The following is a 14,564-nucleotide window of genomic DNA, read 5'->3' as shown; positions in this document are numbered from 1 at the left end:
ATAACTTAGTAGGAAGGCAAATATGTCTCCACACTGTAACCCAGGATCTAGCAAATCACCTGGCAGACACACGTGGACTTGCTTTAATTCTCCAAGGCCAAGTCAGGCTATAGACACAAGACCTGACCACCATTCCTGCCCATGTCCATTTGCCAGAAGTTTTGCCCTGGTTCTCTCAGAACCGATCTTGAACTCCATGTGATTTTGCTTTTTCCATTGCACAGGTCCTACAGTTCAGTTTATTAAACTTCGCTCAACTTTGTGCCACTGACTAGAAGCCAAGTTCTGTACTTCACTCAGCTTCCTCCCAGCTCCCAGCCCTGGAGGATGTCTCTTTGTTGGACGATGTCCTGGATCTCCCTCCTAGTTGCAGCATGAGTCCTGAACACCTGTTCTTTATGATAGTCAGTGAAACATTCCCTAATTAAAGCCTAAGTGAACAATAAAAATAAAAACCCATCTGCAAATGGAGAATTACATATTCAATGGCAGTAGCAGTAGTAGGTCATGGGACAGGTCATTAAATCACTGAGTACACAGGATCCAGAGCAGAAAAGCATGCTTCTGCAACATTTATGTCTGAGATTTAGAACTAGAACTAAGACATTCAGAGGTAAGTGTCTCAGGATAGCTTTCATCCTGGTTCCGAAGCCTAAGCTCAGAATCAGCAAAGGAATCTTCTGTCATTCTCCAGGTGATATCCAGGAAAGAAATTTGTTTCAAAAGATGATGGGGTAATCTCTAGGTCTTCAAAATAAGGCTAAACAATACAGAACACATTTTAATTGCTTTCTCTTTTAAACTTTGTGTATCAATTCTAGTCTATAAAGAGAAGGAACACTATCAGTAAAACAAAACTTTGATCTTGTTTTGTGTCTGCAATGTAGTTTCAAAAGGAAGGCCTGGTTACTGGGGGCAGCTTCCATTCAACTGAGAGAGTTATTCTATGCTGTTGCGAGGTGAATACCTGGGCCCCTAAATTAAGCGGTGTGACATCCACATCTTAATCACCATCTATTTATCACCAGCACCACTTTGTGGCACTCTACCATGTCTTTTGCCTTGAAACGGTGTGACTATCTTTTCACTAGCTGACATATGCAAACCATGTAAGGTCAAAATTTATTTGTTTGAGGATACAAGCTAGGAGATGGTGAATTCTGCAATATCCCTGATGGCAGATGTCTCACAAAGCCCCCCAGTGCCACAGTGTACCAAAGACAAGTGAGTTCAATCAAAAGGAAAATAGAGGGACTTCAGACCTCTGGCTCTGAATCAAAAGCTTCTACTCTCCCGCAGTAATCCCATTTTATTTCCGTGGATGGAAAAGGGATAAATTAATGTGGAACTCACAGAGAAACCGGCAAGAGAAGGGTCCTTCTCTTTCATACTCGTTTTGTTTAGACTGTGCAATGGGGCACCCTGGATGGAAGTAGCCCGTGCCCTTGCTCCACAATCTGCAGTAAAACTGCGAGTCCTTCCTTCCCTACTTCCCATAAGACTTGAAGACCACACAGGATTACAGGTGCTAGAGAAGATTACTGCTACTGTTCATTCTTACCTGTGAGTCTTGAGTGAAAATTCTCTTAAGCCATGCCCTCCTTTAGAACTGAAATTTCTGCAATTCCAGATTGCTCTGAACCACAGCCAAGTGCTTTCTCAACAAAGCTTTCTTTTCCAGAAAAAGTAAAATGGAAGATTGCTGTCAATGAGCTGAGAAACGTAAACCTCCACAAATGGATCAAACTCCTAAAGCAAAAAAAAACAAAGTTACCTCCAATTAAGTAAAAAAATTGTTTCAAATTTCCACTTCACTTTCTACCCGTGTGCTCATGACTTGGGTGCGGAAAGTCAGTCTTCTTGCAGTAATAGGTAGCGCTCTTTGGATGTCAGTGTTTCTAAAGAAGAGAAATGACCACAGTCTCCTCATCTCCAAACAACCCCCTGGTCATCTGCATATCCTGCAGAGTATAAGACATGAAATTTACTCCTCTCATCAACCAGACAATTATTCTGCAGTTGCCTGTAAAGGGAGATCTGAGAGGTAACATCCAACAAGCACTAATGATATGCCAAGTTCTATAGCTGTACATTTACTCCTTTGCTTTTACCAAATACCAAAATGATACCAAGATGTACTACTTATAGTCCTGCTTTACAGATGAGAAAACTGCCAGCCTGGTCCATCTCCCCCATCATGGTGGTGGTCTGAGATGGTCAATATGGGGGCATGAAGAGATCTCTTCTTGAATGATTTAAACTTGTTTTTCAATTTTCTAAAACTCACTTAAACTCCCTGTTGGAGCTATTAATATTATCAGTTCTCCTAAATTGGAATAATATTGTCTGTTCATCCTCTCCTCTTTCCTGTTTTCTTGTCCTGTGGTACTTCAGAATTAGATAATGTCTACAAAGCTCTCTGAGTTCCTTGAAGGGAAGTTTCAATAAACACAAGTTATTAACCTTCATAGCACCCAGAGTTTTGTATGAAGAAGTTATAAAAATTATCATAAAGTCCTACTGGAGTTTGATAATGAATAGAAGCTTTACTGAATCTTCAAACACTTCCTTTTGTTCCTGAGAGTAAAGGTGAAGTCCTCTAGCAAGAATGGACTTTAATTCTAATGCTAGTTCCTAGCTCTTCTTTCTTCTAATGTAAGAGAGTCAAATGCCTCTTCCCGGAGCATTCTGCAGTGGCTTCCTGGAGAGTCTGAGCAGCAAGTGCCTAAGGCTTCTGAACACTCACACCTATTCTCTGGCTCTGATTCCCCAGATGCAACTGAAACAATGATGTGACAGTACTTGACAGAAAGAGGATGTCACCGCTGTGAAGTTGAGACCCAGACGTTCAGTATTCAAAAACAGTCTCATTCCTTTCCACTCTGGCTCTCCTGACACTGACAGTATAATTACCTTGGGTCAGATAAGCACCTAGCTCTGCCCAGCAGAGCCATGAGGTAAGTGGGAATCAAGCTCTGCCTCTCCTTTGGAGATTTTATTGTGAGTGGAAAGTGATGAAGAGAAGGGAAAGAGAGATATAACGGATACTTCCCACCTGTTCTAATAGGTCTGGATCATTCAAGGCCACAGCTAGGAGGTAAGGGTGTGAAGTTTAATGGCAAGATAATCTTTTTACTATAAATGACTTCCTACCACATACCTCACCTTACCCTTCAACTTTGCTCTAGACACTCAAAGCACTCGCATAGAGAGAGGTGACTAGACATCTCTGTTCCTAGCCCAGAGCCTAAGACTGCAATCCCACAGAGCCTGGCTATTTTCCCTTTTAGGTTCTGTTAAACTAGCTGAGATCATAAATTTAAAGAAAAGTTATAAAAAACTCCCAATCACTATGACAGATTTGATGGGTTTGACTTACTAGCATTAGTAGCTACAAATCGTATTTTCATTGAACATAGCTGCCAGCTGGGAAGAACGGAATTGTGATTTGGGGATCAGTGGATGAACCCTAATGCTCTAGGATAGACTGATGAAGAAAGAAAGAACAAAGATGTCTCCTGTCTTTGGGAGAAATAATAAAGGGAAGGGAGCTTTTTGAAGAGAGGGAAGAAATGAACTGAAGAGCTGGTGCTGTTTCCTAAAAAACGGGTTTGAGATTGACAGTGTTTACCTTTGAGGTCAGTATTTCCTCTGACCCCATCCCAGAGCAACTTGACCCAAGTTCCTAGAGACAAAGTAAACTATTTGAAAACCTAAAGACTTAAGTCTTTCCCCTTAGAATGTACTACAATCATAGTGCAGCTAGTCCTTCCAAGGTCCCCACCAAACTGGGTCCCCAGGCCCTGTCATAAAGATCTATATCCACAGTAGGTTCCAGTCTTTCAACCTGGAAAGGTCTCAGTCAAAAACTATCGTTGCTATCACTGGTCATTCAAGAGTTGCAAATTAAAACAACACTGAGATTTCATCTCACCACAGTAAGAATGGCTACCATCAAGAAATCAACCAACAACAAATGCTAGAGGTGCTACAGGGAAAAAGGAATTCTTCCCCACTGTTAGGAATGTAGACTGGTATGACAACTTGGGAAATCAGTCTGGAGATTCTTCAAAAAAATTAAGATTAGAGGCCCCATTTAACCAGCCATTCCCTTTCTAGGTATTTTCCCAGAAGAATTAAAAACATCATAACACAGTGGTATATGTGCACCCATGCTCATAGCAGCACAATTTGTCATAGCAACATTTTGGAAACAACCCAAATGCCCATCAGCTGAGGAGTGAATAAGAAAAATGTGGTATTTTTATACAATGAGCTATTACTCAGCTATCAAGAAAGATAAAGTCAAGGCTTTTATATGTAAATGGCCACAACTAGAGACCATACTCATAAGTGAAATAAATCAGGCCTGCAAGTGTAAGCCACATATTGTCTTACTAGTGTAAGAACCTGAAAGAGTGAATAAAAATTAGGAGGTATGATAGATGTTGTGAAACAAAAGGAAACTGCTCAAAAGTAAAAAGCAACTGGGATGAGGGAAAAGAGGAAAAAAAAGAAGGGGAAAATTATGTATATATGTATATACAGGATAGCTAACATATTTTTTTTTTTTGGTATCGGGAATCGAACTCATGACCTCAGGCTTGCCTGGCAAGCACTTATGCTGCTGAGCTACATCCCCAGCCCTGAGCTAACATATTATACTACTGACTTCTATTAATTTATTGAAAGGAATAGTTAATGACTAATTATTTTGATCAATCTTGCATGTCTATATTTGTTTTCCTGAGTAACCACGTTGAAGTTATCAATATGTAATACAACAACCATTGCTAATTCCCTCTCACCTTGTCTGTAATTCAGTATTGCTTGTGCTATTCTTGTGCTACTTTGTAAATGATTGTCTGTTTGTTCATATGTTTTCATTCTTTTATTTTTAAAATAAAAAAAAGAAAAAATACTTGCTATTGGACAATGGTGCCAGTCCTTGAAATCCTCCTCCTACAGAAGCAGCCCATTTTTCTCAACCTCTAATAAAGAAAGTCTTTGCATATTAAGAGAAATGTCCTGCAGATGAGAGTACTCAGAAGGGGTTCGCCTTGATTAAAGCAGGTTGTTCTGCCAAAGTTTTGAATATGTTCTCTTGGTTTAGGGCTGTTAGTGCAGTGGAGGCAGCAGGCAACATGAATTGCCTTTTATCTAATTGGAAAACTCCCACAGAGTTTAGAAGTACCCATTTAGACAGGTAGATCTATAAAAGAAATGGGGAGTGGACGGCCATTGAGATGTTACAGAGATGAGCTGGTCCTCTATACATCCGGTTAATAAAGATTAATTCATCCTGGTTGCAGAAGAAACCTGGAATACTCCTTTGGCTCAAGTTCTATCAGTGTAAAGACATTTCTCAGGAGGGATGAAAGAGAGATTCTTTCCCTTGTCTTCTCTTTCTCTGGATTCAAATGCTCTGACAGAAGAGAAGGGAGAGGAAGAAGGAAGGGTCTCAGGAACTTGACTGGGATTTTCTAGAATCTCCCCAGAATGGCATTCCCTTGACATGAACAAAAGTGGAAGAGAACTAAAACCAGAGAAAACATTTTTTAAAAAGCATAGGAGAAAAAAGAAAGAGAGGCAACTGAGGGGAGATGCTACTCTTCCTTGACATTTTATATCATTTTATTTGTGTAAAAGTCACTTAACACAATAATGAACACATTATGAGTTTCTGTCTTTAAAACTCTCCAGTTAAAACCATCACCCCCCACCACATCTCTTATTCACCATTGAGTTAGGGATCTAATATTTCTTCCTTATGTCCACATTGCCACCCTCCAGGGCTGCTATCCATCCCCATCCTTGCCATTGTCCTCTGTCCCCTGCCTCCATCATACACACAGAAGGCTTGGCAGCTGAGAACCCCACCTCTCATTTTAAACATAAGCTTTTGTCCCAAGCCATAGCATTAAAGCTGACACCCTTCAAAAGGAAAAACCATAGATTCAGAAATAGAAGTGAGGTGTGCATGCATGTACCTATGTGGGCACATGCATGCAGTGATCTGGGGGGGTTCATTTACAGTGGAGAAATTATTAAAAGTAAACCTTGCTTTTGATTCCTGTGTCACTCTTTTGACTCTCCTGCAGAAGTTTCTCTCTGGGCAAGGACTGCAGGAGGGAGCCTGCTAGCACTCAGTTTTAATAAAGGCCTTTTCTCTTGCACAGTCCTATAGCAAAGACACAGGCTCATACCTGGGCCATGGGTTGGTTGCCATGGAAATAACTGCAGAGTCACAAATAAGGCAGTATTATGTTCTCTCAGCAGGACCAGGGAAAAGCTAGATGCTAGAGAGAGCAAAAGGAAGATTGAGAGAGACAGACAGAGATAAAGCCAGAGAGAGAGAATAAGAATAGAAATACCTTCTATTGGTGGAAACACAAAGGGGTGGAATGTTTGGGAGAAAGCAGATTTCAGACAGGAAAAAATTAGAGAAGGAGAAATGATACTGCTTTCTTTGAGGAGTTTTTTTAATTTTCAGAGTGGGAGAAAAGTAAATCCATTCCAAAGGAGCCCTTGTGTAATCCCACTGGCTTTTTTCTCTCCTCTCTCATTGAGAAATGTTACAAAGTCTCATGTGGAAGGACTGGTAAGACAGAGTGGTACAGGAGATCATAGTACAGGAGATCAGGAAGCGGGACCGGAGGCAAACCAGACTACAAGATCCAGGGAGGCCTTACTCTGATTCTGGGCAGAAAACTTGAAGCTCTTGGTCCCTGCCTGTTTTAACAACTTTCATGCCAAATCTCCACCCTTCTAAAACACCATGAACTCTACAGGATCAGCAGAGCTGCTTCAACACCCTTATTAAGACTTTTTTCTCCCATGCTGAATGCTGCTAGAGGCAGAATGGGCACATTGTCTTCCTAAGGTCATTTCTTTTCATCCAAAGCTTCACTGGTTTCCTCACTGTAGACAAAAGTCTGAGAATGAAGACCTAGATTCAGATTATACAAACAAGTGAAAAGCACTGAGCTTCTTTAAAGTAAAGCTATAAGCTTTTATATAGGGCAAGGAATGCTAAAGTTCTTTCCTTTCCATGCTTTTATATTTTTCTGCACAATGCTTTTGAACATAAAAAGCTTCCTGCAATATTCTAACTCACCATCAGGATAACTAATTTTAAAAATCAAAATTACTACATTCTCACAAGCTTTCTCTGTGGTGTTTGGAGGTGGGTCCTGCTTGGAAGAGAAAGATCAGTCGGGGCATGATCTGGAAGGGCACATCTCCTCCAGGACTCCTCCCTCCACTCTCTGCTTCCTGGATGCTATGATGTGAGCATCTCCTCCTCCACATAGGCCCTTCAAGCATGCCACTGGCCATGACTCAAACTCTTAAAACGTGAGCCAAAATAAACCTCTCCTCCTTTAAATCGCAGGTGTCAGGTATTTTTCCCAGGGATGAGGAAGTGACTAGGACAGGTGTCATCCTCTGTGACCGTCATAATGAATTTGCTTAATTTTAGTACAGTATTCATGATTTCATGGTTAGTGCTAGATGACTATTATGTTTTATATGGTTTTGTTACTGCAACCATAATGACATTATCTGATGTACAAAAGACATCTGGGTGGGCGTATTTAAAAATTTTGAGTGAGCTCAGTATACAGTACCAAGAAATTGAAATACATTTTATAAAAGAATCCATGAATCAAGCCAATCAAAATCAAATAACTCTAGACTTAACAATATCTGAGTCTCACTGGTCATACTCCTTATTCACTCTAAATAGGCTATTTTAACTTAACTTAAACATGCATTTTTCCTGCCAACTTTTTATACTGGTCCAAGTTGCCTTTAATGTTGTAACATTAATAAAAGTTCTTTTGTTTCTTCAAAAGCCACTTTGATAACTCATGGTGTGAAATTTCCAGCTTCCATTTCCTTAGAGAAAGATGAAAATGTAAGGACAATTACAATTACAAAGTAATTAGCACAAATCCTCTGATATTATTTACTTTTCACGAGCATTTGTAGTTATCTGACTCACACCTAATTTAACAGCAATTTTTGGCAATTCACATTTATGGAGTCTTTTCAAAGGGTGCACTTCTGTTTTTATAGAAACTGTACTGTTATCCTCACTGCTAGTTTACATCATATGTAATGAAATTACCCAGTTATTTCAGTTAATGTAATGAATTGGTTTAGTGGAGATTGGTTAACTGAATTAGTTTAATTGGTTAACTGGAGGCTCAACTGAATTTTTTTCTCTGAAGTCAAACTAAGAAGTTTGACTGAGATTGACCTTCAAGGCAAATCACATTTTAAAGATCACAGTCAATTTTCATAGGTTGAGAACTACTTCTGTAATGAATAAGAAAATAGTATGTAGGGCTATGAAAGGAAATGAAGGAAGTTGGGATTTCGGGCTTTGAAGGAAGAAGTCACCAAATCCCCTCTTTCAGCAAGTTAAAAAAAAAAAAAGGACAATATTACCAAATAGAAATTCAAAGCCCTGGAAATTGACCCGAGTCTTTCTACAAACTGAAAAGTACTTATTCATGAAAAACTACTGAGTTTGGACCCAAACAGTAGGATTCTGTACCATATTTTCCTGAGACTGATTCTATCGCCCACTTCTCAGCAATCCATATCAGTTAATACTGTAATTCTAACAGGGGGATCAATCTGTAAATAGCCAACAGCTTCACTGGCAAAAGAGATAATTATTTGGAGCTAAAAGTAAAAATCTTGATACCCAGTGTATAAAAGTAACAATTTCAGTGGTGAATGAACAAGGAAGGTCAGCTTTTACAACAGTTTGAGGCTATTGTCCTATTTGGGGCAACCATTACAGCAGAGGAATGGCCAGAAATACGAAGGAAAATGCAAGCAATGACAGATTCATAGAGATACTTGGATAATCTTTCCCTATATTGCTAGCTGATCTGAAGCTGGCTTGTATGTGCATGAACACCGTGAGAGCCCTATGAAAAGTAAAACCAGGATAAAACTGAACTCTAAATTCTCTTCAAACAACATACAGGTCCATCAGCACTGGGTAGAAACTTTATTGGCTCAAGCTCTGTGAACATAACTTCTGAAAAGTCAGTGCTGGTCACCAAGCTGTACAGATACTAGAACAAACATGAGGAAGCCAGACTTAAAAGTAAAAATAAATGCAAGAAAAAAGTGTCTTTAAATCAGCAAAAACATCAGCAACCACACACAAGGTTGACAAATTTCATAGGAAAGTTACTAAACACACTAAAAACCCCAGGCAGAAAAAAACACAGCCCAGATTTGCTAGAATATATTATCTCAAATTTTCAATTACTAAAAAATTATGAGACATAAAAAGAAATAGAAAAGTATGACTCATATGTGAGAAGTAAATAAGCAATAGGAATTATCTTTGCCTGTGGATGTCAAAATAAGATTATTAAGGAATAAATGAGTATGCTATTCATTTCCTGGTACCAAAAAAAAAAAGAAAAAAGAAAAAAAGAGTATTCTAACATCCAAGAACAATGCAATATAGCATGTTAATAAAATAAATACCAAAATATGATCATTTTATTAGGAGCAGAAAAAATATTTGGTAAAATTAAATATGCATTCATGATTAGTTTTTAAATTTTTTACACACTTAAAAAGCTACAAATAGGAAATTCCCTCAGCCTAATAAAGTATATCATGAAAAAAGCATAACTAACATGCTTAATGCTAGAGACAGAATACTTCCCCCAAAGGTCAGAAACAAGGCAAGCATGCCACTCTTATACAATATTGCACTAGAAATGCCGTGCAGAAATGATGAAAGAGGGGGAGGAGAGGGAGGAAAGGGAGCCGAGGAAGGAGAGGAAGGAGGGGGAAGAGAGGAGAAAGGAGAGCAGAGGTGGAGAGGGAGGGAGAGAGGAAAACAGGAAGGGAAAAAAAGATGAAGGGTCTAAGGGAGCAATGGAGAAAGGAGAGAAAGAAGGTCTGAAGCAGGTTCATTAATAGCCAATCTGGAAGAATGACTCCAAATACATGGAAGACAACAGAGGCCTTCATCACTATGCTAACCCTCAGCAATAGGAGTCCAAACACTTCAACCCCCTACATTCTGGCTATAGTGTTTTCCGTGCCTGAGTCTGATGATACAGGACACATATTCAACAAGTATAAGAAGCAAATTGCTTACTCACCAATAGATAGCAAGGGACAAAAAAAAACTAAGATCTGTCATGAGCCAGTCTCCAAAGTCTCAAGAAACCTGCTCAAGGCAAACAGATGTTGATCATGTAAGTCCCCTGGAAGGAGGCCTACCCCTGTTTACTTACTTTAGTGACCCACTGGGCAAAGATTAGAAGGACATTCTGCTTGTAGAAGAGAGAGGAACAAAGCCCAGGCTAGCCCAAGCAGTTCCTCCATAACTCAAGATGTTACCTTACCTTGGAGGGCCAGGAGCAAGGCGCAAGCTGCTTCAAGCAATTTCTCTCTATCTCAAGATATTGCATTCTACAATTATTCTTGAGAACTATGAGCAAGAAAGGATGGGAGAGACTTGAGGTAGCTCCATGCCACCTGGAGACCTGTCCTACAGAAAGAAGGAAGATCATCCGCCCCCAAAATTAAAACTATCTTTATTTGAAGATGAGCATGATCCTGTATTATAATATCCTAAGGAAAGCACATCAAAAAAGCCACTAAAAGAACTAATAAGCAAGTTGCAAGGTGATGGGTTTTTAAAAATTCAATATATAAAAGTCGACTGTATTTCTGTATACTATCAGTGAACAATTTGAAAAGACTTTTTTAAAATTCCATTCACAATAACATCAAAACACTTAGGAACCATTGGGCAAAAGAAGTAGACACTAAAGTCCACAAATTGTTGGTGATAATTTAAAGAAGGTCTAAATAAATGAGAGTGCTTTAAGAGAAAGAAATAAACAAGATGCAAATAGGAAAAGAAGAAATAAAATTACTCCTATATTCAGAGGATATGAATCTTTAAGTATAAGATCCTAAAGCTCCACTTGGAGACTTTTAGATCTGATAAATCAGTTTAACACAGTGGCAAGATAAAAATCAATAGCTTTTCTATATGCCAATAATCAACCCACTGGGAAATAAATAAGGAAAACAATCCCATTCACATTTTGAAATATAATTAAGTACCTAGGAATAAGCCTAACTGAGGAGGTAAAAGATCTCTACAAAGAAAATTACAGAACACTGAAGAGAAAGAAATTGAAGAACACAGTAAAAGATAGGAAGACCTCCCTTGTTAGTGGATTGGCACAAGCAGTACCACAGAAATGACCATATTACTAAAAACAGTCTACAGACTCAGTGCAGTCTCCATTAAAATACTAATGATATTCTTCACAAAACTAGGAAAACAACCCTAAAATTCGTATGGAAGCACAAAAGATACAGAACAACCAAAGCAATCCTGAGCAAAAACAGTGAGGCTAAAGGCATCACCATATCCAATTTTAGAATGCATTACAAAGATGCCATGACAAAACAAACAACAACAACAAAAAAAAAAAAAACAGCACGGTACTGGCACAAAAATAGACACGAAGACCAATGGAACAGAATCGAGGACACAGAAACAAACACAGGCAACTATATTCTTTTTTTTTTTTTTTTTACTTTTTTATTTTAAAGAGAAAAAATTACAAAATAACAACAATAAAGACAAAAATAAAACAACACAAAAACAATAAAAACAATACAGGATTTCAAAACAAGATGACAGGAATTAACAATGGCTGGTATAACCACTCTTGATCCTTATCATTTTGTTCAGAAACCTTGTATCATTCTTATGTTATTGGTTTGTTTTATTTTTGTCTATGTGGTTGGCATTTTGCTATTGTTATTTTTTTTCAATCCTCTTTAAAATAAAAAAAACAATGGTTGGTATATTATATACTGTTATCTTCAACGAAATTGCTCAGATTACCAGATGTAAGAATGTAAGATTGATCAAACAATTAAAGACAATAACAAGTAATAAAAAAACATTAGAAATGATACAGAGCTTCATTAAACAAGATGGTAGGAATTCAACAATGCTCATTATATTGCATATTGCTGTCTTCAAATTAGTTGCTCTGATTATGTGTTATAAGCATGTAAATTTGGTCAAGAAGAAAAAATTCAAGTATTAACTATTCTTTTCAATAAACCAGTAGACATCAGCAACATGATTATCCTAACTATCCCTGTATATATGTATATATTTTGGGGGGCAACTATATTCTTGACAAAAGGGTTGAAAATATGTATGGGAGGGGCTGGGGATTTAGCTCAGTGGCACAGTGCCTTCCTGGCAAGCGCAAGGTCATGAGTTTGATTCCTGGTACTGGAAAAAAAAAAAAAAAAAGGAAAAAAGATATGTGTGAGAGAAAAGAAAAACTTTTTAACATCTAGTGCTGGGGAAGCTTGATGTCTATTATGGTTTGTGTCTAGCTGTCCCCCCAAAGGAAGGACTTTATGTCCCCAAACAGTCATGGGGGGATGTTTTCAGAAAGGCTGAATTTAGAGTTCATGATTTATTCTTAGTCAATGCTGTTAAGGGTGTGAATGCTATTCCTGCCCTGGGGCAGTTAGCCTGCATACAATATAAGGAATAGAGAGAGCCTTGTCCCCCCCTCCCCTTGTTGCTTTTGCTGAGTTCCACTGCTATGAATAGTTGCTCCTTTGCCATGTGCCATGCTGCCTTGGATCCAGCTGATTATGGACTAAAACTTCTACACCTCTACTGTGAGCTAAATCCTTTAACCTTGGGTGTCAGGTATTTTTTGGCAACAAGGAAATAAAAGTAACAGAACAGAATTTGGTACCAAAGAAGTGGTGTCATTGCTGTGACTATAACTGACCATGTGGATCAAGAGCCTTTGGGAATGACTGGTAGGAAGGGTTTGGAAAAGTTTGGAGACAACAGCTAAAAAAGTAGTACTGGAACACCTTAGGCTGTACTGTATGGGACATTCTGGTCAGAACTTTGAAGACCAGAAACCAGGTAAAGACTAGGCTTAGAAGATTTCTGCTGGGAAGGAGTCTGTTGGCTGCTAGATTCCAGATAATGTGTGCTGTGGCTTTATGGAAAGTTTGTCTGCATTTGGTCGGGTCCAGAGACTTTGCCTGAAACTGAGATTAAGAGCAGCAACTAATTAATCTGGCAGAAGAAATTTCAAGGCAGTCTAATGCTGAGGTAGTGACACAGCTACTCTTGGGGCTTTCAGCAAGATTTCTTTTGAGAGTCAAGAGCAAAGAGCCCAGTAGAATTATTTAAAACATTTTGAGTTTTTCCAGAAAAGAAGCACCAATATATCTGTGGACTGCAAAAATAGAGAAGAGGAGATTTGATTGTTGAGAAAGAATAGAATAGAAAAGATGGCCTGGGGCATCACATGAAGCAGCAGGACTCCACCCTTTGCAGCCTCAAAATTGCAAAAGTGAAAGACTGCTTGAGAAGAAAGCCCCAAAGCACCATGTTCCAGAATGGTGGGCAGTGTACAGAATTTGTTCCTCAGAATTGAATTCAAAGTGTTCAGCAGTTCAAGCATTCAACCACTATAGCCGAGAGAGAAGAAAGCCTGGCTACTGCTCCAGCTGGCAGCAAACCTTGGCATAATCCATGCTGCACTGGTTTTAGATGCATGCAGAGGTCCCATTCAACCCAGCTATTCCCCTTCTAGCTATTTTTCCAAAAGATCTAAAAACATCATATCACAGAAATATATATGCACCTATGTCCACAGCAGCACAATTTGTAATTGCTAAATTGTGGAAGCAACACAAATGTCCATCCACTGAGGATTGGATAAGAAAATTGTGGTACTTTTATATAATGGAATATTACTCAGCTATAAAGAAAGATAAACTCAAGGCCTTTATAGGTAAATGGTCACAACTAGAGATCATACTCATAAGTAAAATAAATCAGACCTGCATGTGCAAGCACCACATTGTCCCACTAGAGTAAAACCTGAAAGAGTTAATTTAAACTAGGAGGTATGATAGACATTGTGAAATGACAGGAAAACACTCAAGGGTAAAGAGCAACTGGGATGTGGGAAAACAGAAGGGAAAGAAGGAGAAATTTTGTATGTATGTTTATACAGGATAGTTAACATAGTTGTTCTTCTGTCTTCTATTTCTTTGCTGAGAGAAACTGTCAATGAGTCCTTGATTGATCAATATTGCATGTCTCTATCTGTTTTCATGAGAAACCACTTTGAAGATATCAATATGTAATACAGCAAGCATTGTTAATTTCCTACCACTTTGTTTGTAACTCTGTATTGTCTGTACTGTTCTTTTGCTATTTTGTAAAAGGTTGTCTGTCTGTTAATGTTTTCCTTTTTTTATTTTTAAAATTGAAAACAATAGATGCATGCAGAATGCAAGAGTTGTGAGGTTAGGAAGGCTTCCACCCAGACTTCAAAAGAAGACCTGGAAGGCCAGGCAGTTTGCCTCTGAGAAGGCAGTTTGTGAAGCTGTGAGTGTGCAAAGCCAAAGGTGCAGTGGAGACCCCAGAATTTTGAAGAATCCAAGAACAGGATTACCTGAGGAAAACTGCAAGGAGGGAGCAGAGCAAG

Source organism: Chinchilla lanigera, unplaced genomic scaffold (assembly GCF_000276665.1).
Source record: "Chinchilla lanigera isolate Chin_1 unplaced genomic scaffold, ChiLan1.0 scaffold00020, whole genome shotgun sequence".
Taxonomy (NCBI): Eukaryota; Metazoa; Chordata; class Mammalia; order Rodentia; family Chinchillidae; genus Chinchilla; species Chinchilla lanigera.
The sequence above is the reverse complement of the archived record's forward strand: the minus strand, read 5'-3'. Positions refer to the sequence as shown.